This window comes from Spea bombifrons, chromosome 4, assembly GCF_027358695.1.
Source record: "Spea bombifrons isolate aSpeBom1 chromosome 4, aSpeBom1.2.pri, whole genome shotgun sequence".
Taxonomy (NCBI): Eukaryota; Metazoa; Chordata; class Amphibia; order Anura; family Pelobatidae; genus Spea; species Spea bombifrons.
In genome coordinates this window covers 28,113,106-28,136,634 of record NC_071090.1, presented here as the reverse complement: position 1 = coordinate 28,136,634, position 23,529 = coordinate 28,113,106, and the positions used below count along the sequence as shown (strand labels likewise).

The 23,529-nt window shown below is 39.2% G+C and overlaps 1 protein-coding gene across 3 annotated transcripts in view; it reads right to left on the bottom strand.

Annotated features, from left to right (window-relative positions):
- The window catches only part of ARHGAP26 (Rho GTPase activating protein 26), a 148,982-nt gene that overhangs the window by 110,618 nt on the left and 14,835 nt on the right, over positions 1-23,529 (bottom strand). The gene's annotated exons all lie outside the window — the stretch shown is intronic.

Genomic DNA, 23,529 nt, shown 5'->3' with positions numbered 1-23,529 from the left:
ATAAAGGGCTCTGGGTGGCCCTCTGGCTTTTTTTTTTTTGAGAACCTTGGACTCCCCTAGTGAACTGAAAACATTCTGTTCGCTTTTGCATACTTTTGTCCATTGTGGACTGATGTCAGCCAGGTTCAATGCATGGTCCTATTATCATTGTTCTATATGTAAGGTGGAGTGGGATCCTGAAAGTTGTCCAGGTGGCATCAGTCGTTTTGAACATGTGACAGAAAATCTGCATCTGAAAATGTAGGGTTCAGCATCCATGCTCCACTCTACAGTCTTGCTATATCTTGTGAGCATGACATTACTACAGAACCGGAGCAAATGCTTGTGGATCGGTCATAAAGCAATCCTTTGGTTTGTGGTCAATAGGACAGCTGTCATTCACTCTTCTAAGAGAGATGGCAGCTTAGCAGGTTACCAGCTCACTTAACTTTTGGAGATCGCATGCGACACAAGGCCACAGTCTGATACGGGACAAAAGACTATTATTCAGGATATTATTACGACTCTAATGTTTAAAGAGTACAGACAGAAAATGCTTTGCAAATACGCACTGTAGCCAAAGAATGAGTATGTGCTTGGTATAAGGAAATGGGTTCTTATGTCATTAAAGTTTGTTTACTCGGTCAGACAATGGCTGGCTACAGCTAGGAAAGAAGGTAACCCAGACAGATTCAAAGACAAGGGAAACAAGAGGAGTGGTTGGGTGTGTGACAGAAGACCAAAAAAAAAAGTTATAAAACCACAGAATAAAAACTTCACTAAACAAAAGAGAGAAGGGTTTTGTATTAATATAACCAAAAAAATGCAGATCAGAAATTGTAAGACTGTGATAAGTGGGAATAAGATATGACCCAAAGTATGTGAGTTGGCAACAGCTGGTAAGACCCAGTAAGATGTCCTTAAGGCGCTTGATCTTCATATATATGTGAAAGCACAAACAGAACTGCAGTGGAACACTGTCCGCATTTGGCACCCGAAAATCTCCTGTGAACCAGGTATAGGAACTGCACAAAATTCAAAAAGCATTGGCACGACCCCCTGTTAATTCTTGCCTTTAAATTTATTGATGTCTAAGCTTTGTGAGAAAACCACTCATACTGTAAGGAGAAGGAAAATACAGTATAGGCAGGGGGGGTTCTGCATTTGTATGTATTTCAATAAATACATTTTTAAGAAAAATACATCTTCGTTAGGTGTTTTATCTATCCAGGACTGAGTGCAAGGATGAGTAAGTAAGACTATCAACAAAAACGCAATATTACATTTAGCATGAAAGGGAAAATAAAACACCATCACAAATTCCCATGGATTACAGTAGAAATACCACCAATGTAATAGGGGCATGGTATAAAGGCATGTCAACCCTAGAGGGGCACGTATTCCTGTTAAATGATCAAAATGTCAGTTTATCCTGAGGTTTGGCATTTTGACACACAAAAAACAGACTACCCACTGGAATTCTAGGCCAGTTTGTCTATATGTAAAAGTAGGTTCTTTCCCAGTGTTGATGTGCGAATCATTCTTGAAAACTCTTCAAAATGCAAAACTTCTGATCATTGACTGTTCAAATTAGTAAAATATCTAAGCAAGTGTGACCCAATCTGCTCCTACAATATTCAATGTTCTACGAATGCTCTACGAACGTTAATAGTTGCTTTGTCGGCACTATTTGTACATCTCATCCTAAAAGCTCTGTTTATACACACATGCATTTACACCATTTTTTCCCACTGGGTATTTTAATCAGCACTTCAGTATTGTGTGTAATATCTATTTTTTTTTTAAGAATGTAACCTAGTTTTCCACAAGATGCTTAGGCTGTCTTCCAAATGACTGACAATTTCACAAATAGATATTCTCTGTACTGACCCACTCGCAAGATGGTTGCTCATTCTTCCCACAAAACTACTTTCATGCTTGCACGAAAACATATGAACTATACTTTCAGGGATAAGCCAGCAGACATATTTCTTGGCTTCTCACTGAGATGGACCAGGGGGCCGCTGGTTTAGTGGACCCCTTCCAATAGCAGGAGAGCGCAACGGAAAACTAGCATAATGATGGAGTACAAATGTGCTGGCCGAGCTAAGTGCCAAAATCATTGGGACTGAAAACCTCAAATGAATCCAAGGTGAGATTATGTTGACAGGGTGACCCCTCCACCCCCACCCCACTTCAACTCCTGCAATAGGACAGCAGTCTTGCTATGGCAGGAAGCCAGAAGTAAGGATTACTGGAAAGAAACACGCTGATAAAAAGCAGATCCATTTACAAGTGTCTATACAAGTAACTATGGTTACCACCCAATTAAGAGCCACTGACTCATATTACATGACAGCAGAACTAAATGAAATCATAGGATTTTGGACGAATGTAACACTTTCTTTTTTACGGACATCAATAATGTTGAGGGGCTGTGTTGAAAAGGAGTCACTGATCAGGGATTTCACACAAGCGGTTGCGAATGAATGTATGAGAACCTCTGCTTTGCAAAGGGCCGAACTGGGTTTCTTCTTAAGCGTTACTGAACATCCTGCGTCTCATCCACATTCAATTTTCTTCAAATATTTAGCCAGAATGCCACCCCTATTTGTAGAAATAATTTAATGATAAGTAGAATTATCATAGTAAAAAAATAAATAAAAAAATCTGGGATTTTGTCACTGTCAACGCAGATACTGCATGATAACTATGGCTTTACATTAAAAAGGATCAATTATATTTAACACATAAAAACAACACTATATTAAACATCCAAAGTCATAAGTCAATGTAGAATCTTATTCATTGGTTAATCCTGCTACCTATGAAGGACCGCGCTGCAGAACCTCAACTGGACAATGTTTCTTCTTCTCTCCTCAGGGAGAAAGTAGGCCATTTCCCTGGAGGACAGGTGGACATCTACAGTTGACCTCAATGTCAAAATAGCATGGAGCAGCTTCTTAAAAAATGTTAATAACAACCCTTCTAATTATTCATACAAATACTATGTCCATTAACTACTTGCCACAAATGTCTACCTTTAAGTCACCAAGTGATGCATAAATGATCCTCTCGTTTTATGCAGAATCAAATCTTCTTTCAAAATATTCACTTCAGCATTTTGTTTGGCAAATCCCATGAGCCACTGCTTCACAATCAACACCAAATGTGATGCAGATCTCTTTCTTGGCTATAACAAGATAGCAACGATATCTGCCCTTTGATGTGGCCCCTAACCTCTATAGAAAAAAAACAATATTTTTTTTATTTTTAATACATACCGTGGGAATACTTTTGCAATGTTCTAGATCAAAAACGTATCAGGATTCAAACTAAACACAAGAAATCACGTGTCTTGGAGGAAACGGATGCCATAGCGCCTAAGACAAAACCCGAACATAGCTTAAATGTCTTCAAACCAATGACACCAACTGAGAAACAAAAAGCACAAGCAATATCTAGTTTTAATACATTCATTTAGCGGTGATAAAAGCTGTAAGATGAAAGGAACAATCAGTTTTGATTTTCTGATGCTTGACTTATTTATGATGAGAAAGCATCTTATCTTCTACCTTAAGCCAGCGTAACCAAAAAGGTGTGCAACACACAACTGGAACTAGGTTATAGACCATACAAAAGGGTCCTACATTTTATTTACTAAACTCAAAGCTGAATTTCATAGTTTTTTTTTTTTCTTTCAAATGAAGAGTTAGGGAGTAAGTCATTGTAAATCACAGAGTTATGGGAAGGGAATGCGCTTTGGATCCAAACATTTATTTCCATTTTCTGGGAGCCAAAGTTAAGCTGTGGAGCCTGCAGAAAGAATTTCCCACCTCCCAATTTTCACCTATGCCAACTAAAATATGTAAATACCCAAAAAATATTCCTAAAGATTTCATGCTTATAAACACTCCCCTTAGGTGGAGGAAGGCATTTGTTCTAAACAACAAATAATCATGTATTGACGGATCCTTTAAAACTGCTTTCCCACACATTAAGTTATACTCTCTTGATTGATAAGCAAAGCTTAGCAGACTCATCACTTGACCTGAAGGCTTATGTGCAAAAACACAAAATCATTTATGCATTCATCTATGACAGGACAACATTATCAACGAGGCAGCAATTTGACAGGACTATAAACGATTTCTGGAAAAGGTTTGGGAATATAAAAGTGCTAGGAATGAGGTCTCTGAAGGTGCATTGAGTTACTAAAGTATTTAACTAAGCAGAGTAGACAGAACAGATGGAACACCAACTTTATCGACATGCATAGTAATAAAAAACCTAACATTTTCTAAATTGTCGAAAGATCTTCACATTATTGGACCTTTAGTGGACTACAGAAGAAATCAACTGCTGTTGTCTATTAAGTGGATCTATTTGCCCAATATTTCTGGACACGCTAACAGACGGTTGGTATGATTTGTCTGCTCGGTTGTTGGGTTATATTCCCAGTCAAACTCTACAACAGAGCGGCTAGATCTGTGTGGTGAAAGAAACAAAGTGTCAAAAACAATTAAACAGCCCGGTTTAAGAGGTAGGGTACAGATTAAACGTAACATTGTTAGAGAATCAGCAACAGAACCTGGTGATTATTCTTAGTGGTTACTGTCCTGGTTGGAGTGGTGGGTTTTTAAGGAGAAACAACCTCTGGATGATGAGGGGAGAGTTGCCAGTTGTTAATCAAATAACGGGAAAAAGAGTTTTCTATGTAAATGGTAATCCTTATCCTGAATATTGGACCTGTGGTGGATCCAGTAGGCTGCGAGGACCCCGTGAATTATAATGCAGGCGTCGGACATTAAGTTGCAAAAGCGTTAAAATAAAACAGTAAATTTGCAAAGCAAGCTGGGGAGACCCTGATGAATAAAGGCAGTGGGCCAATTTTTAGAACAATGTATTTGTGGTCCTTGGTCCAAATCCAGGTTTTTATTCATTGCCTGCGCTCAGGTGAGCCAAATACTTTATTTTTTTTTATTGGAGGACATTATGTTCATCTGTCCTTCAAACAGGGAGTTTGGTGAAATACAGATATGTTTTGGGTTCACAAAGAACATAGGAAATAGTCAAAGCTATGTTCTATTCGTTAACACACTAAAGTGCAAATAATAGGTTAAATCATTTACATTCTAAGGTATTGTGACAGGTAATGCAAAACGCAGTACAAAATAGTCCCAAATATATTACAAGATAACATTGTAGCGAAAGTGTGTTTCAATGGAGCAAAATATTGAGGTCTATTCACTAAAGGGAGAGTTGTGTTTCAGCTACTTGACTATATTTTACAAAGGGCCAACCACAGCGAGATTCTGATGCAGAAAGTGCTTGGCTGAACCCGTATAATGTGTTTACAGTGAGATCTCTCCAAAGTCTCCTCATTTATTAAATTATGCATTATACAGGGCCATCCCTGCTGGATAAACCTGCTGGTGTTAGCTCTTCATGTTGAAGAGTGGCGTTAAAAACCACAAACTCTGTTGCCAACTCTACTGTCAGTTTCTTCTCAGTCATTATAGAGTCTGGTAAAGGATCCCAACAGACTGATTAGTGATGTATCAGGAGGAATAGGCAGAGACACCATGGTGACCAAACTATCCAAAGATAATACCTGGACCTAGCAATCAACTGTTAGAAAAGACTGCCCGCCCTTACGATTAGACAGCAGATCTAATCAGAACTATTTGAAAAAAAATACTAAATGCAAGTTCCAAGTTAAAATAAAATAATCCAGCTCATGGGTGTATGTAGTTCAAAGATGTTCCACCTGCCGAATTTAACATTTATACCGTTTAAATCAGACTTAGAAATGCGATTCTTAGGTACTGCTAGATGTCTAACCCCTTCCCGTGAACATGTACTGCTAGGTTGTTGCCATAGAAACTTAAAAAGCTTCTTAAAAGGACAACTGTAATGGGGAAACAAAAAATCTTGAAAGCCCTCAAACACAAATACATAGGTGCTTTAGAACTTTAATGAAAGGATATAAGAAATACCTTTTTCCTGCTCTCACACTCCCCATATACATACCTGGGAATTCTACGGGTTTTGCCTGGAGACAATTAAACACCCGAATCCACCAGGTCACAGGAACGGGGTCCTGAAATGCCACACTCCCTGCCCATCTCTTATGACAGCAGCGGGACCACCTACTGATGTTGGCGGGTAGCCCTGGACACACCCTGCAAGGATATATCGGTTCCTTTCAACCAAAGATGTGCGTCCCTGTCTCGGACATTACGAGTCCATTTTGTGCCACTGCCACCAATTAACCACATCACCTCCACTATTCAAGTAATGTCACGCGCCAGTAACAAAAATGGCCACCACATATGTTCAAAACGTCACATACAGCTGGGGATTCGCAAATTTCGGTCAGATCAACCGATACCTTATGCAATATGGATGCACCCAAGATGCTATATGGGGAGTGTACGAGCTAGGGATAAAGGCATTTCCTTCATTAAAGTTTTACTGCAATTATGTTGTTATTGGTGTTAAAGGAATTTTAAGAAACATTTTTTTCCTCACTACAGCTGTCCTTTAAAAGGCTTCCATGTAGTCTTTGTGTGAATGAAAATGGCATTTTCCTTAAGTTTATTCACGTAATACTCTAGAAAGTGCCAGGAATGTTTTGTGTAAGCGGAACGGCACCCTTAATGAATATAGTAATATGGCAATGCAGTAGGCTAGCTCCAGTTTATCTGATGGATTTGTATGGTTTATATAAGAAACAGGTAATGCAAATAACAAAACATACAGAAACGATGCGTCAGTGAAAAGGCTGAGAAAACCAACATAAAAGTTCTAATCTACTGATTTCTCCTAACGCGTATGAACATATCCATACAATCACATGACTATAAGCCACCATAAAATGATTTCAGAAAAGGGATTTGTCATGTTTTCCAAACCATGTTTTATAGTTCATTACCCTAATGAATATATAATTGCGCCATTCTCATGAAAAGGGAAAAGTTCTCATGAAAAGTTACCAAGTTTCAGATCCTGCTGTTGATAATTAATAGAAAGTAGGTCTTCAAAGTCATTGACCTACCATGAACACGCTACGCGATCTTTCTGGGAGACTTCTTTTCACTAGCTGTTAAAATGTTATCAATTTGTCATCAACTGTGATGACGGGCGCTTCAAAATCCAAAAAGAACACCTACAAGTTTTAATAAAAACACGCATGTTATTCTAATATAATTCCATTTTCAAACAAATGGATCGGACACCTCCCTTTTAGAAGAGCTGTTGCCAGAGTACACAAAACACATGTATTCTCTTTAGTTGGAATGTAAACAGAGAATAAGGAATGAATATAGTATCTTCCTACGAGCTGGACAGCTTCAAAAACCACAAAAGGTTTCAATGACAGATGTGAAAACAGACTCAATTACTCTAATCTTAAGCAGCGCAGGACAATGCTGGTGGACAACAATAATGAGCAAATATCGAGTAAGCAAAAAATATTTTACTGTGTAATGTTAAGGGTGTGCTTAGGTAAGAAGCAGAAGCTTTCAACGGAATTTCAAAGACGCTTGTCTTTGACAACGCTTGTCGATTACTCCTGCAAGAAGGACCATACATAATGCAGTTAAACCTGAGATAACTTCTCATATATAAATATGCATTATGTAGAGCAGACTAGTCCTTGTTACAGAAACATACAATTGTAATCATACATATATGGCTCTTAAAGGTGAAGTCCAATGGACTTTTTTACCTCCAAGGCCACCAAATAATTGCTGTATACAGTAACTAGTTACTAAAGCCCCCAGTATTACAGATGGGATGATCATTCAAGACAAATCTCTTTGTAAATAACATTTGGGGTATAAACTGTTTTACTTTAGGGTACCAAGCAACCCCAGGTGAGAGTATGAAGAATTGTCACCTTGAAGGCCTTCTCAGCTGTACCTGTAGAAAAGCCAACATACTACTGGCCATGACTAAATTCATATTCCAACCTTGCTTAACGTCTGACTCTGATTTTTGTTTATGCTCATTGCAAAACTTAAATGTACTGGGAATTACCCTTCTGAGGGCACCAAATCAACATGGTATCCATGCTACTGTAAACAGTGCCGCTGGCTACAGCTTCTGTATCATGCATGGTATGTATTTACACCCAGTCTTGGCAAAGAGAGCCATAATGTTAATTGCCATGGTTTTTTTTAGTATTGTTCTCACAGTTTACATGCAAATATAGAAAAACCCACCAAATGTATTCGGCTGCATCTACAGAAATACCCCCGTGTATAGGTTTCTTCGTGCATAAGTTACAGGGCACAAAATAGCTCAAGCACATTCCCTTTGGCAGACTTGGAATTTTAACATTTTTGTTTGTGATGCCTAGGTCTTTTTTTTGTAAATGTCTCACAAATGAATGGAGCATCGCGTTCGTTAAGAATGCAAAGCATCCATTAATTCATAATGGAAGTCTTGCTTGATCAAGCGATCACTTAAGACTTCTGACACTGGAGCATGAATGGCCGTTTCCTGAGATTTCCGATCACAGCGATCCAGCATGGCATACGTTCTCATATATATATATATTTATTAAAAAAAAAAATAATAAAAAAAAATATATATTTTTTTTTATTATTTTTTTTTTTTAAATGCTGCTTATGCATCTGAGGCGAGCCATTCATTCATATTGGAAGTATTGGTTGATCAAATGAGTGCAAGATTTCAGGAAAAAGGGTCAACGGCTGTCCCCGAAGACTGCCAGGGAAGCGCAAAGTAGTGGCGTGCTTGGGAGTGCACACTGCTACTTTCTATGCCGCCATGATATATTTTTTGGCCTTTTTTTTTTGAAGGTTTTTAAGGAGTTAAAAAACTATTAAAGCCATCACTGGGCATTACTCATTACCAAGGTCTGTTTTATAGAGATGTGACAAAAACTTGGGCTTATTTCAGAGCTAGAACAAACTGTTTTAATTAGACACTAGTAATAAAAAATCGTGTTGGTTCCCCTTAAAGAAGTGATTTCCCAATGAATAGACAACGGCACCTCTTACTGTGAAGTTGCACAAATATTCAGCCTCGCTTGAGAACTTGTTGAGAAGTAGAAGATTAGGAATTTTTGTCCACAGCAGAGTCTTCCCAGGAAACAATGAGTAAAAGCAGGAGAATTCTTAAGCAAAGAATGTCACAGCTTCATTTTAAAAAGTCAAATGAACAGCTTGGGGAGGCTTGAACATTGGGGGTTGCGTGATATGTACTTTTTACTATGGTGTGTGTGTGTGTGGATGATGTTGAATATAAAAAAAAAAAAAAAAAAAAATCAAAATTAAGATGCGTCAGGATTCAGCAAGAAGCATCAACTAAAGAATGCTAAAGGGGCGCTGTGCGGCCAGGAGGCAGGCAGGCCGTCTTGGCCCAAATACGAATAAATACTTAGTTTATATTTTACAGATGGATGGGATTCCTGGCGACATTGGCACAGTCTCTCTGACAACTAAATCGCTCTTTAGACAATAGGGAGGAAGTGCTGCAGGCCAAAGCAATTCAACCTCTTCCCCACTCACCGAAGTCAAATATTTTTATAATGTACCTATTCCAAAAATCCATATATGTTTGTCAGCCTCTAATTTTTCTTCTTTTTAAAGAAACAGCAACTTCTAGAGGTAACAGAATGGAGTTTTAGAAGTGATATACCAGGGCTCGACAAATCCCAGGCGCCAGGTCGCCATGGCGACAGAGAATTTTGTCCTGGCGCCTAGGTTTTGTCAGCCTCTTACATCCAGAAAAGATTGTGGATGTAAGAGGCTGAGTCACCACACGAGGGCGCTGCTGCTGCTGTCTGCCCACAGCCACTCAGAGCCCGTCCCCGAGCCTGAGATCACTCCCACGGAGTGATTCTGTAGACTGAAAACGCGGTTGCTGGAAAACCAGCAATTGTGTTTTCAGGTGACAGGCAGCTTCAGGAAAGGGGGTTGTGTGTTGATTGGGTCCCCAGACCCAACACCCCCCAGCTGCCTGATCGCTCCATGAGAGCGACAGTGCAGCGTTAACCCCTTCAATGCCGCGATCGCAGCATTTAGGGGTTAATTCCCGTTTTGTACAGGGCTATGCTGCTGGTGGTCTGCCTGCAAGCCCAGGCAGACCAGCAACAGCATTAACGAGCCCCCACAAGCCCTTTGATGATTCCTGTAGGCATGGAAGCCTACAGCAGTCATCAGAGACTCCCCCCTGCAATGGCTGGTCTATAGACCAGCAATTGCTTCCCAGCTGCCAGAGGCAGCTTCAGTGACAGGGGGAGAGGCCCCAACACCCCCCTGCTGCCTGATCGCTCCAGGAGAGCGACAGTGCAGCGTTAACCCCTTCAATGCCACAATTGTGTATGACACATTGCAGGGGTTAACATTTGTCCCCACAAGCTTGTGGGGACTAAATATCAGTCAATGCTGTGCTCCAATGGAACATCAGCATCGAAAGAGTTAAAAAAAAAAATTAATAAAAAAAAAAACAGCACTGACCTGAAAGTCCAGGGTGCTTCCAGGTCAAACGCTGTGAGTTTAGTAAGTGGGCTGATGGTGATCAGATCACTCCTGACCAACTGTTAGTTTAAAAAAATCCTGGCTCCTAACTTTTTTACCTGGCGCCTAGATTCCCAACAAATTTGTCAAGTATATCTGTGATATACCTTGCGTCTTGCACATGTCCAGGTCGACATAAATGCATTTATTTTTTTGCTTACATTGCACAGTGGAGGGATTTTGATCCACTATAAAGAATTCTTAAGTGTAAAAGAGATTCATGTAACCCAGAGCTAATGACAATTGCACTAACCAAATAATCACAGTAATCACAATATGAATATTAGACTCTAGAAGTATGTTAAGATTGCACTCATTCTGGAAGACAAACCCCCTGCTTGTAGTGACTTCTTGAATGAAACAAAACTTTTCATAGATAATTGCCAACAGGTATACCACAAGCAGTGCACCAAATCGGGTAAGCAGGCAGGTAGTTTGTCACATTTTAAGAACTGCTGAACTGTATAAAATAAAAAACTTTTAAAACTAAAACTTTGTTTTTAAGAGTCATGTGTGCCTATTTAAGTGCCTTCACTCTTCTAAATCTCATCTGACTGGAAAGGCATGATGATGGGAATAGAGAGTGTTTTCAACAGAAACAAGAATACACATCATCTAAGCTGTTGAAAGCTCCGACCAGCCCAAAGTGTTAAGTCATGCATTACTCTCCAGCTGAGGCCAAGCAAATAAAAAACACATTCTCGGCTATCTTACCCATTCCAACCCATTCAAACCTGGCAAACTGCGAGCACGGGCCTTCCTGGAAAGCAGTCTCTGGCAGCAAGTCATGCCTCCAGCTCAGACTTCGCCAAGTAATCACTCCTGCTTTCCTGCCATACATTACAGCTTTCACCGCTGTGCCATCAAGAGAGGAGAAGGCAGCAACGACCCCTTCACAACTTCATGATGCTCTTTCCAGTGATGAAGGAGAGAGCATAGAACATCATGGGCAACTAGCAGCGAGCACCCCATTGCTCCCACTACTTCTGGATCTTTCATGGAAACCTATAGAGTCCTTCCTAGGTTATGTGTCTAGAGAAAGACTCACACAAAATAAGGTTTTAGAAAACTATTGTTCAGATTCTCAGGGAAAGACATTGAGTGTGTTCGGATGTTCCCCCACTTTTCTACTATAATCTGCTGTCTACATTACAGATGAGTCCACAGTTCTGTGCGCAAACACATCTATATTACTTTTTGGGATTGCACACACACTAATATTATACATATATATATATATATATATATATATATATATATATATATATATATATATATATATATATATATATATATATATATATATATATATATAATGTATACACACATACACACACATACATACACACACACTGCAAAATACAAGTTAAAATGCGTACATATGAAAGATTTGTCCGATTTTGCAAATATGAGATATAAAACTATTTATAGATTGATGAGAAGACTTAAAGATTGTGTTCTAAGCCTTCCTCCCTTTCCTTCCTGTTTCAAGCTTAAAATCTATTTATAATGTGATTGATGTAATTATTAAATGCTACATCTGTCAAAGACAAGTTTGCGAAAAGCAGTAAAAAGCCATAAAATCACTAGTGCTTATGTGATGCTGCTTCAGGGTTAAGCCATGCTTAGATTTAGAATTTGTAGCAATACACTACTTAATATGAAGTTCTCACAAGCTCTTTAGTTAAACGTCAAATCAAATGTGACAGGTAGTTTGTTTTATTTGGCCGTCGAAAGCCGCTACACATATAGTGCCTTGGTTTACTAAATCCGTAAAAGAGGATAACGATACCACATATAAATCACATCGTCAAAATGTGAAAGTTAAAAGGATTAAAGCAATGGAAAACCAAGTAGATTATACCATGTTAAGGAGAATTCTATATTTACCATTGATGGTCTGCTTGTTTGCTATAAGGAACATTACATATACTTTATATGATTTCTATTAAGGTAAGCAGTTTTTCTACTTAGTATTGTTTGCCAACATACTGTCAAGAGGAAAGCAAAAGATAACTTAAGGAATACCCTATTTCTTTGTTTAAATGGATACTCCAGTGTCCCACAACAGCTCTATCAATGAATGATGCATATTAAAGAACTTTGTAAGTACTTTAAATATGCATTCTTTAACATGGAAGTAAAACATAAGGCGCCAGCACACTAGCCAGTGGTCTCAGACCACCAGGAACTCTCTCTCTCTTTGACAGTACTGCAAAGCACGTGTGTTCTTTGGTTGTTTGGCCAAGCAAATTTCTAGCAAGCCTAGGAGCTGGGTGGCAGGAAAAGAGGAAAATGGATATGTGAAGATTCTGCAAATGGGAGAAAACATTAAATTTAAAGCGCATATGATAGCTGGAGTGTCCCTTAAACTATGTAAACTCAACTGGTCTTTCAGACTTATAAGACTGGTTTGTTTCATGGTAGTGCAGAAGAACATCTACAATGTCTACAAAATACACACCATCATGCACCCTTCAAAATAATGATATAGCATGGCAAGAAAACAGGACTTTATATACCGATAGCTCAATACATACAGGTGGCTCAACAAAGGAATACAATGCATAGGCTGAGTTGTGATGTAACTCGTAAAATCAATAACATGCACACCCCTTCTCCGTACTCTGAACCGTCCTAAGCAACCACCTAATCCGCTTATATGGTATCACGACCTATCAATGTTAGCTAATAAGAATTAACCTTTATCCTCATGAGAAAAAGAAAATGTATTTAGATTACTAAATCTCTAACCATTTTGTCTCTAGGAAAAGCCAGTGTGATATTGTTATTAATTCTATAAATTCAACAATTTGTACAATTTTAGTGACATTAAAATCCAGTAGTATAGAACAAGTTTTTTGACATTTGTTAAGAGGTTATTTACAGATGAAAACAGTCCAATTACTTTGTTTCAAAAACCCTTTTGTAATCCAGATTTTCCCCTCCCGACCTCCATCTGGCACAGAATTGTTTTTAAATCCAACGGACTGTCAGTCGCGAGACAGAAGAGTGGAACATTTCTCTACGAAGCTTTTTTGACACAGAAAGACATGCCTGCGCTAGTTATTTGCAGTTGTATTACTTAGTTTGTTTATTTGAGAAGAAATACTGGAATTCCCAAATGTATGTTAAAAAATATATTGTCAATAAGTATAGGGGGGAAAACTGATTTACATTCCTGCCCTTTTAACTATTTAGGGGTCTTTTTCTGTTTGGCTCCATACCCAAAGCCTCGATGGTCTGTTGGCCTGAACTGCCTGAGCTCTGCCATTTGGAGTAAAAGCATTATAAATCTATGAACATTATGGTTGCAGACTCCAATTATAAGTTTCCTCACAACACACAAAACATAGCTAAAACAAAAGCATATCAAACACTGGAAGGAGCGAACACAGTCATCCAAAGCAAACTTGAGTACCAACGACTGATGAATAGAGAGTATTTCACTAACCAAATGCACAGGCAGATCCTTCACAGCTTTTCAGACTTTGCGCTAGGAATTAAAAGCTGCCGACAGATACTGAAACCACAGTAATTGAGACAAACAAAAGTATGACAAGGGAGTCAATACACTCCAAGGTAAACCTAAAACCATACAGAATGCCATTTCCCCAAAATTACTAAAATAAATACTTTCCAGAAGTTAAATACAGAAGGAAAACTGCACATTGGTTTATAAAAAAAAAGGAAGTCGACACAGGTAAAGCTGTAAAATAGGTCACAAGCTACCAAAAAAGCAGAACTGCACAAAGAGAGTCAGAGAGTGAGGAAATGCATATGTGAAGATTCTGCAAATTGGAGAAAATGTTAACGTGTCCCTTTAACTATGTAAACTCCACTGCTCTTGCAGACTCGCAGAAGAACGTCTACAGTCTCTACAAAATATACACCATCATGTAGCCTTCAAAATAATGATATAGCATGGCAAGAAAACAGGACTTTATATACCGATAGCTCAATACATACAGGTGGTTCAACAAAGGCTGTCCATGTACCAAGTGTAATATTCACCCATCCTCATTAACAGATATTAACTAGTGACTTCAGTGACATGCCATACGAGAGAGAGAGTGCGAATGAGAAGCCACAAAGGGCAGAGCTACTGAATGTTGCATGACCCTACAAGACTGAGCTTCACTTATATTTAGTGATCCAGACACTGACGATGGTACAGCATTACTCCTATCGATATATAGCGATCCAGACACAGAGGATGGTATAACAAAACTGCCATCTCCCATCATCACCATTTACGCTTGAATTATGTTGGTTTTTCACTTTCTCACACAATGTCTTTCTACCTTCTCCACCGATCGCTTCTGCTTCCCTGTATCCGCTTCTCCTTGGTATCAGCTCCGTTGACCAGGTCTTTCATATAAGGGACCACATAGACAGGCTCTCTCCTGCTTCCCCAAACAGCGAGAAGGTGCAAGTTGAGGCTCCATCCTTTAGAGGAAACCTACCCCCCATTCACATTTCACCGTTATTTTACTACACCGGCACCAACGGTTGGTAATGGTAAAATATCGTCTGGGTGTCTCAGTCCATCTTGCTGGAGAAACCTGTCAGTGTTGGCGCTTCATAATGTAAAGTTATATGAGGGATCTGAAACCACAATCCTACTGCAAATTTCCATATAAAAAAGGGTAATGAAAGGGTTGGGGAAGATGCAGTCAAGAGAAAATTGCATTTTGTTATAACAATAATAAAAAAATGGATTAGGTTACAGTAATCACTAAAATTAAGTATAGATGAGATTTACAGCATGATCTCTTTTGATCAAAACATTGTTTTATTAAGATACTTCCTTCTAAAACTGTCCCCATAGTAACAAATACTTAAATTACATGCATCCTGTTCGACGATTATGCTTCCCCGTCTCTGTAGAAAATGTGCGCTTAGGACTGCAACAGACAGCTTATCTCCACACGTCATTGAAGCCACTGGATTTTATTAGGGATGGCCACATGGTCCCATTAGAGATTTTAAGGAGATCAAAGCTGCCATATTAACATTTCTCAACACATCATATGGCAGGTTTTCAGATTTTGGCAATAAATCACTGTATTTACAGTAAAATTCAATAACACTTCATCAGTTCTAAGGATTCCTCTGGTAGGCTAAATGATAGTTAACAATGTAAGTAGAAAGTGGTCAGGAAAACATTTCCCCAAAGTGATTCAGTATTTACAGTCCTCAGATAAACTTAACTCATTAGGCCACAGAAACAGCAAAACAGACTCCCTTCATTGGCAGGCTCTATAGAAGGGCCGACTCCATAAGCCTTGAGGCACGGCCCTTCAATAAATATCTGGATTAAAAAAACATTTTGAATTGGAGCTTTCTGGAGATAGGGAGCCTAAAGTAATTTGGCAGTAGAACACTTGCCAGTTATGAACTTATGGTATTACATTTGAAGATAGTTTATAGTCTTTTCATCTAGTGGACTAACGCAATAGAATCCCGCTTGTATTTATTTATATTTGTTTCGGAGACTCTCAAATTCCTCCAGAAGGAATGTTTGTCTGATTACTATAGATGAGAACCAACGTGCAGTTGAAGTCTAGCTGTTGCTTCCAAATAAGAAAAGGCTGCACTGTCCACACTTGAGAACAAGAGGTCTTGAAAAGGAATGTGGTCTGGGAGTTACCATGGCGATCATGGGACACGGTGTCAAAGGAAAATAAAAAAAGATAATAAGGTGGTGTAAAGACTGCAACACTCACAAATATTCAAGCCAAACCGGTTTTGACAAAGCACCTAGAGGCACAGCCGAGACTTTCCCAGTCTGCAAGTAAAAAGGCCTAACGTGGCCACCATAATTATCCGATCATGAGATCCAGAATCCAAATACAGCCTGTGGCGTAGAAGCAATTTATCGACTTATCCCTTACCTACAGAAAGGTGTACAGATTTACCTCACCGTTTGGATAAACCTAGTTATGTAGACTCTCCCGCATTATGTTCTGTCCAGCTACTTGGAAGTGCTAAGGTAATCCACTTAAAAAGTGCTGTTTCTAGAGAAAACAACTGCAGAAAACCGCTCTAGTACAGGGAACCCAAGGCCAACAGCCGTTACACTGCGCTCTACAGCACCCCAAACACACTCAACAAATCTTTTTAGCTGATTTAGCTGAAGGCACCAGAAAACAAACCTGTGTGCTGATGATATACTGTAACTACAGAGATATAGAGCAGTGATTAAAGGATTTATACATAAGTATCCATGTTCCTTATATGTTTCAATCTACTGTTCTTTTTGAGGTGAAGGACATCTTGAGCAGAAAGTGAGATAATACCGTAATCTGGTGAAAGATGGTATGCCTCACGAAAAAAAACAAAAAAAAAACAAAGCTACGTTGAACCATATAAACATTCATATGGGTGTGTGGTTATAGAAAACAAGCCATGCGCTGGTACTCTAAAAAGAAGGTCTCTGCACAGACAGGATTAAGTTCTGTTGCATTCAGATTGCACTCACTACGGTGCACAATTCGCCACACAGTGGTTTAGTTAAGAAAAGGAGAAGTAATAGAAGAATGACCACCAAGAAGCTCAGATCACAGTGTCATAAATAAATCTATGGTAGGAGTGAAGTTCAGATCCTCTTTGTGCACAGCAACTTTGCTTCTAGTACTACAAACCCACTAAAGAATGAATTATTCCATAAAATCTTAGCACATGTACCCTCCTTGATACCTCTCCAAACCAAAAAGGCCCGTTATCATATATGAATGTGAAAGTAAGTTTACAGGCAAGTCGCAGTTTAACCCACCCCAACTTCACTATGCATTATAAAAGGGCACAAAACCATAAGTTTCTTCCGCAAGAAGAGCTTGCTTGTCCCTGTAGAGCACAGTTAATTATATACGTTTCTTGTAAGTCAACACAAAAACACCAGCCCACAACTCAGAAACAATGTAACAGGTCTTGCTGTTCATACTGAAAGTTGTTTATTGAAGTTAAACTAAACCACAAAACGCTCTCAGCTCAATAGGTGTTACAATGTGCCCCAGCACACGAACGTTGTGTCCACTTAGTAAGCCGTATTATGTGAGCGGCTCAAGTAGGAGGAAAAGCGATGTTACAAGTAGCTTCATGAGGAGTCATCTTATACTCAAAATAACTTGAAATCTATACATACAAAGAAGTACCCTCAGCGCTTTATCCAAGGCTAACTGCATGAAATGAGTTTGTTTGTAGGTGACACACATTCTTAACACTACTCTGGTTGTCTAGTAGTTTTTGTTGACTGCAGGTACCTCGATCACAGTTGCAGAGAGATCCACAGATCTGCTTACCTCCCCACTGTTTAGCGGTCATCAAATTACCAGCTTAACTTTGCTTTTATTTAAATGAACGATTGTGTAACTGCTTACAAACGAGAAAAAAGGGCAGATTATGTCCCGACACTAAAATGCAGAAGTAGCAGTTCTCAGCAACCTATTCAGGACAGAAATTCCAAAACAGCCCAACGCACACTTTGTTTTGTGGGGGGGGGGGATAAATCCACAATGAACGGTTTGCAGTCAGATGGAAGAAGAAACTGTACAAACTGTACAACGTTTTGTTGGCACACACAGACCTGTCAGGACCAGCATGATGTATCAAGCTAGGACTGCAACAGCTGGACGCTTCATGGGTTCTTATTCAATTAATCAATATAAGTAGACATAGAAAACATTGAGGTGTTCCAGTAAATCTGGAAAAATCCAAGGTGCTTATGGCTGATCATAAGTCAATGGTTGTGGAACCACAATGTTGGAGTTTTCAGCTTTGTTTTTCAAGAGAAAATACAAAACATAGGGTTATAGTATATAGTTATAGAGTGTGATATACTCGTTACTCCGAGAAAAGCTGATATAGACTTATCTAACTGGGCAAGTAAATCTGTGGAGAGAAAGATATACAAGACACTTTTCTGTCCTTATTCTGTAAGTATTGCCCAGTTAAGCGTAGACTTCAACCCTGATCAAAGCAGTAATGTGACCGGCAATATTTACAACCCTAGTGTGGACACTCGCCTGGATTCAAAAAGGTTGCATATGCAGGTATGTCACTTTTTGATTCATTACAGGGTTAAACAGGATCCTTCCTGTTTGCATAGGCTTCCTACTTTATTCATAGCACAGAATTAAAATTGTAGAAGCCACATATGTCATTAGTGCAGGATAAGGACAGCTAGTATATGGTTTATTGCCACAGATATCATATGCGTATGGAGCATAAAAAAAGTACAAAACGCCTTCAATAGAAAAGAGCATAGCAAGCAAAATAAAATGCCCAAAGCCAATGGGGACGTGTCTGCAATCCTGATCTTAATGCAAAATGTAGAAAGAGACTAAAGGTTATCAGTGGCAGTAAAGTCTCACACTAGCTAATCACTTCCAGCAAAATAGAACACAACCCTTACAGGAGAAGCTCACACCATGCTGCTGATCACAACAGGCAAACATACGCTCGTATTAATTAAATATAACTATATTCCACTTTATGTATGGCAACATATGCAGAATAGAGAATAACGTTGTTTCGTTCAATGTTATTACATTATAATGTTGATGCTCACACTCTCACTCACTTTTTTGGCCAATGTCTCCCTACCTTCTCCACTTCAGAAACCCCATCTCTCTTACAGCACCTATGCTTCCGATCGTGCATCTTCTTTCGTCCGTCTTAGTCCGCTACTCAATATGTCTTCTTGCTTGGTCCTTAATCAGTGAATCAGGCCTCCCATCGCTCTTCCCAAAAAGGGCAGAGCTTCAAAATCCAATTGGGAGAAAACGGGAGTCCTTATTCAGGGACTAAGAAAGAATACATGGGGAGAAGCAGATGAAAACAGAAGACTCAAGAACAAGGAGATGCAAGATCAGACGCAGAGCTGCAGGAAAGGACAGGGACACTGAAGCGGCCAGAGAAGGTAAGGAGACTGCGGAATTTCATTATACGTTGTTTCACTTGCAGGTAACCTATAGGCAATAAGTGAGGACTGGTGAATGTCCATTCAATTTTTGCCTATTTTGATTCCCTGTAGTCATACCTGGAAACTCCCTGGATTTGACTCTGACTCTACAGAAAAAGCACTGCTCTCCTCCTTCCCCCGGGGCAGTAGAGTAGTATTTAGCCACAACCAGTTAATGCCCAATTCCCTTTTTTACTACAACCCATGTAATGGTCTCTAATGTTAGTCCCACCACACACACTTCTAACCATACCCCTTCTGTGGCCACAACTGACCCTTCACTTCCAAGATGAGGCAGAGCACCAAGTAGCCCTATCTGGGTGGTTCCCAGGTATGCCAGTAGTATATCTCTACTTTGGAATAAAAGTATCTTTCTGCACATAGTAAGCAGACTGTTTGGCTGCATACAGAGCGATTACAATGAGTCATGAAAGCAAGGGCACAGCAGTGACTTAGATACGCATTTTGATAGCACTTATTTTGAACTGTACATGAAAGGACTTTGGATCTGTTATCAAACTACTGAGAGTTCCTATCTAATTTCCTGGCCTAATAATAATAATAGCAATGATATTGACACAATTTTCTACGCCAAAGCACAAAGGAAACCAAATAATTATATATAATAAAATTTGCAGAGAACTTTATCTTTATAGAAAAAAGGGCTTGACAAAGCTCCATGGCAACCAGAAATCAGTTCCTGGGCAAAGGGTAGAGATTACAGTGTGTGTGTGTGTGTGTGTGTGTGTGTACTATTGTTATAGAGTTAGTGTGCATACCTATGCTGCATGTGTTAGTGTATGTTGTCGGATAGTGCGTGCATGTGTATAAGAGCGTAGTATTAGAGTGTATGAGGACAATGTACTAATACTGTTGCAAGCTCACAGTAGTAGAAATCTGGTACAGTAATGACAACCATTGATTAGCCCAGGACTGGACACAAACACCTCCAGTCGCAATCAGCAGAGATCTTTTACTTTGTGGGGTACTTGGGAAATGAAGTTGAGAAACTCGGCAACAAAACCTCCAGTACGTCATTTAAAAAAGGTCAATAAGTACAAGTTCCTTGTATTAGCTGTAGTTCTGCTATTTCAGGAACAAAAAAACATATTAGTCAACTATTTCCTGAAATTTAGGGGAACATAGACAGCCTCAAAGAAGAAAGTATAAAAGTTATGTACTTTTACACATTTTTTAAATTGTATTAAAAAAAAATAAATAAATAAAAAAAAGCTGGCTGGCCAAGCATTTATCTTCCATCATTCCTTTAATGTCAATGGTGCAATCACCACCCTGTCCCCTTGCGCTCTCTGCCTTCATGTCACTCTGACGTCTCATTTACCACACATATCAAGTCTGTCTAAAGAATCCCCTCATAACCATACCTGGGAACTTCTCGGCTCCGGCTACCCGGAGCCTTCCCTTGCAGGATGTGGCCAGGACTGCACACCGACGTCGGCGGGCAACACCCCCACGTAAAGGAATAAACGGCCGTGGAGCAGGGCGCGTCAAGACCCTGCTCCTGCGACCCGGAGAACCCAGGGAGTTCCCAGGTATGCTCATAACACAGCATGCCACTAATGCCCTTGTCCATGCCCTCATTATCTCCCACCTTGACTATTGTGAGGACAGTGGCAGCAGGGGGTACCATTAATTAAATGGCAAAATGATCAGACTTTCAGATCTAGAGTAGGGTTAAAAAACACTGGTGTCAGATGGATTAATATTCATATAAATTCATGATGGCCAAAAAAAAAAAAAAATGTATTGTTTAGATAGTAGCTAAAATAAAATATAAAAAGCATATACTGAAATAAAAGCACATCACTGACCATTAACATTCCTGAAAATATACACTGGCACATTAATAAATGTATATTCACTTAGGCAGTATGTGAACACAGTTAACAAATGGCTAAGCAAAGGCGCCATCTGGTCTTCTATTATTTAGTGCTTTTATTCCTTCTGAATGAATAAGTGGTGTAATTTGGTATTTCAAGAAGTGGATGCTGCTTGTTGCTTGTGGCTAGACCTTCTGGATACTAGAGCTATTATCGTTTTACTCCTGCCAAATATCCCCTCTGTATCAGTATTTAAAACCCTGGGAATAACTTTGGAGTGGAAATTGTTTGACGTGCATAATCTTGCCGTTCTATTCTTTTCTAAATGTTACTTTGCAGGGATGTGCGTCGTAGAACTACCGTATATAACGGGCAAAGGATATGCCTAGAACGGTAAGCCTCATCTATACACCTACACATATAAATCTACAGAGAGAATTAAAAAAAAAAAAAAAAAAAAAACCTTTTGGAAAGTAAAAGAATACAAAAATACATCACTCATAACGTATCATTACTAATCATACAATATAAATTAAAATGGCTAGCAAGCAAACCCCTGCACAAAAGTAACGCGTATAGAGTTTTAAAGGACTTGAGGTACAATAACTTGAGTCAATTGTTCTGGGACAAAAGCCTAAGGCAACGTAAATTACCGTATTTAATAAGGTATATTACGCAATCATTTCTCTTTGTTAGACGTAGCATGAAACATACCAGATAATATTACAATTTGGAGCCAACCCTGTATGAAACGTGATGATCAGTTCTGTTCAAGAAGAATGTCAGTGACTTCCCTGCACAAACAAAATCTGTGACGGACATCTGCTTTGTTTATATGCTACACACAAGAAGTGGGAGATTTCCAACACTATAAATGATTGGAGTGCTTTCTACGAGAGTAACGCTTATAACGAGAACATCCAGGATTATGCTGACATATTATATAGAAAGCCATATACATTTTGCTCTTCTGTGGTACCAGTACCTATTTTATGAGATGCTTTTTAAAATATATATTTCATTCTGGTTGAGGAAGGTTTGACATGTCATAATTATCACGCTAGCATTTATTGTATGGAATAGGGGTATGGTATGTATTAGAGGGTAACCAGCTACCTCAAATATTACATCTATGACCCTAATTTTAATTTACAGATACACAAGAGTGTCGCTGTCAATGCCATGGGGGCTGCAGTCCAGTGTTTCAAAGGGTAGAACCAAAAGAAGACTCTGATGCTGTATTTCCGCCACAAATCTCTGAAGCTGTCCATCACTTATTCCTTCAGTGGAGATTCCCCTTTAGGGCAGCAGCAGTCCAACGCACCACCAGTGTCACAGGGGTACATCACAAGGCAATCGCACAAGAGAAGGTGAAGCCTCGCCATCACTTTAATCACACATGTACAGATTATATGGAGGTGTGCACTATTATCTTGTAAGGGAATCAGCTTCAACCATAATGTATCATTTCATCATGGATTTAGGAAAAGCGTATTTTCAGAGAAAAATTCTACTACATGTCAAAATAAGTATAGGCGCTAGAGTTTTTACAAGAGGACTGCATGGTGAGAATACTACATTTGATACTTTGCAGCATCATACAGGGTGGTGAAACGCCCTGCTAGATAAGAGTTTCCAGGTATGATCAGCATTACCCAGCTAATTGAGGCATCAGAAGGTTTTACAGGGTTCTAAAACATGGGGAGGACCTAAAACTATCGCCCCCAGTGTTAAATCACAAGAGAGATTCACCCTCATTTCCTGGAGCTATTTGAAGGGACGGTTTACTGTAGCTGCCCTCCTCCACCATGGTCCGTTGACTCTTGCCACCGATTGGATACTTTCAGTAGCCAATGAGCGACATATTACATTTAGTTTAAAGGTTAAATAATACACATATCTAACCTTTTGGTGACAACATCAATACAGTTACTTCTACTGCCCATCCCTCACCCTTTCTTGGCCTCATTGCCTTCCACACTGCCATCTTCCACCAAAAGGGTAGAAATAACCATGCATAGCCTGAAACAAAATAAGCTTTTCCTGTGGTAGTCCCATAAGGTGGGTTTCTAATACACATATAGTGTATATTTTATCCTGTAAATGTTATTAAATCAGTTTATTGCACTAAATATGAAGTTGGTTCCAGCTCCTCACCCACACAAAACATTTTTATCCTAAACTAGAAGCAGTG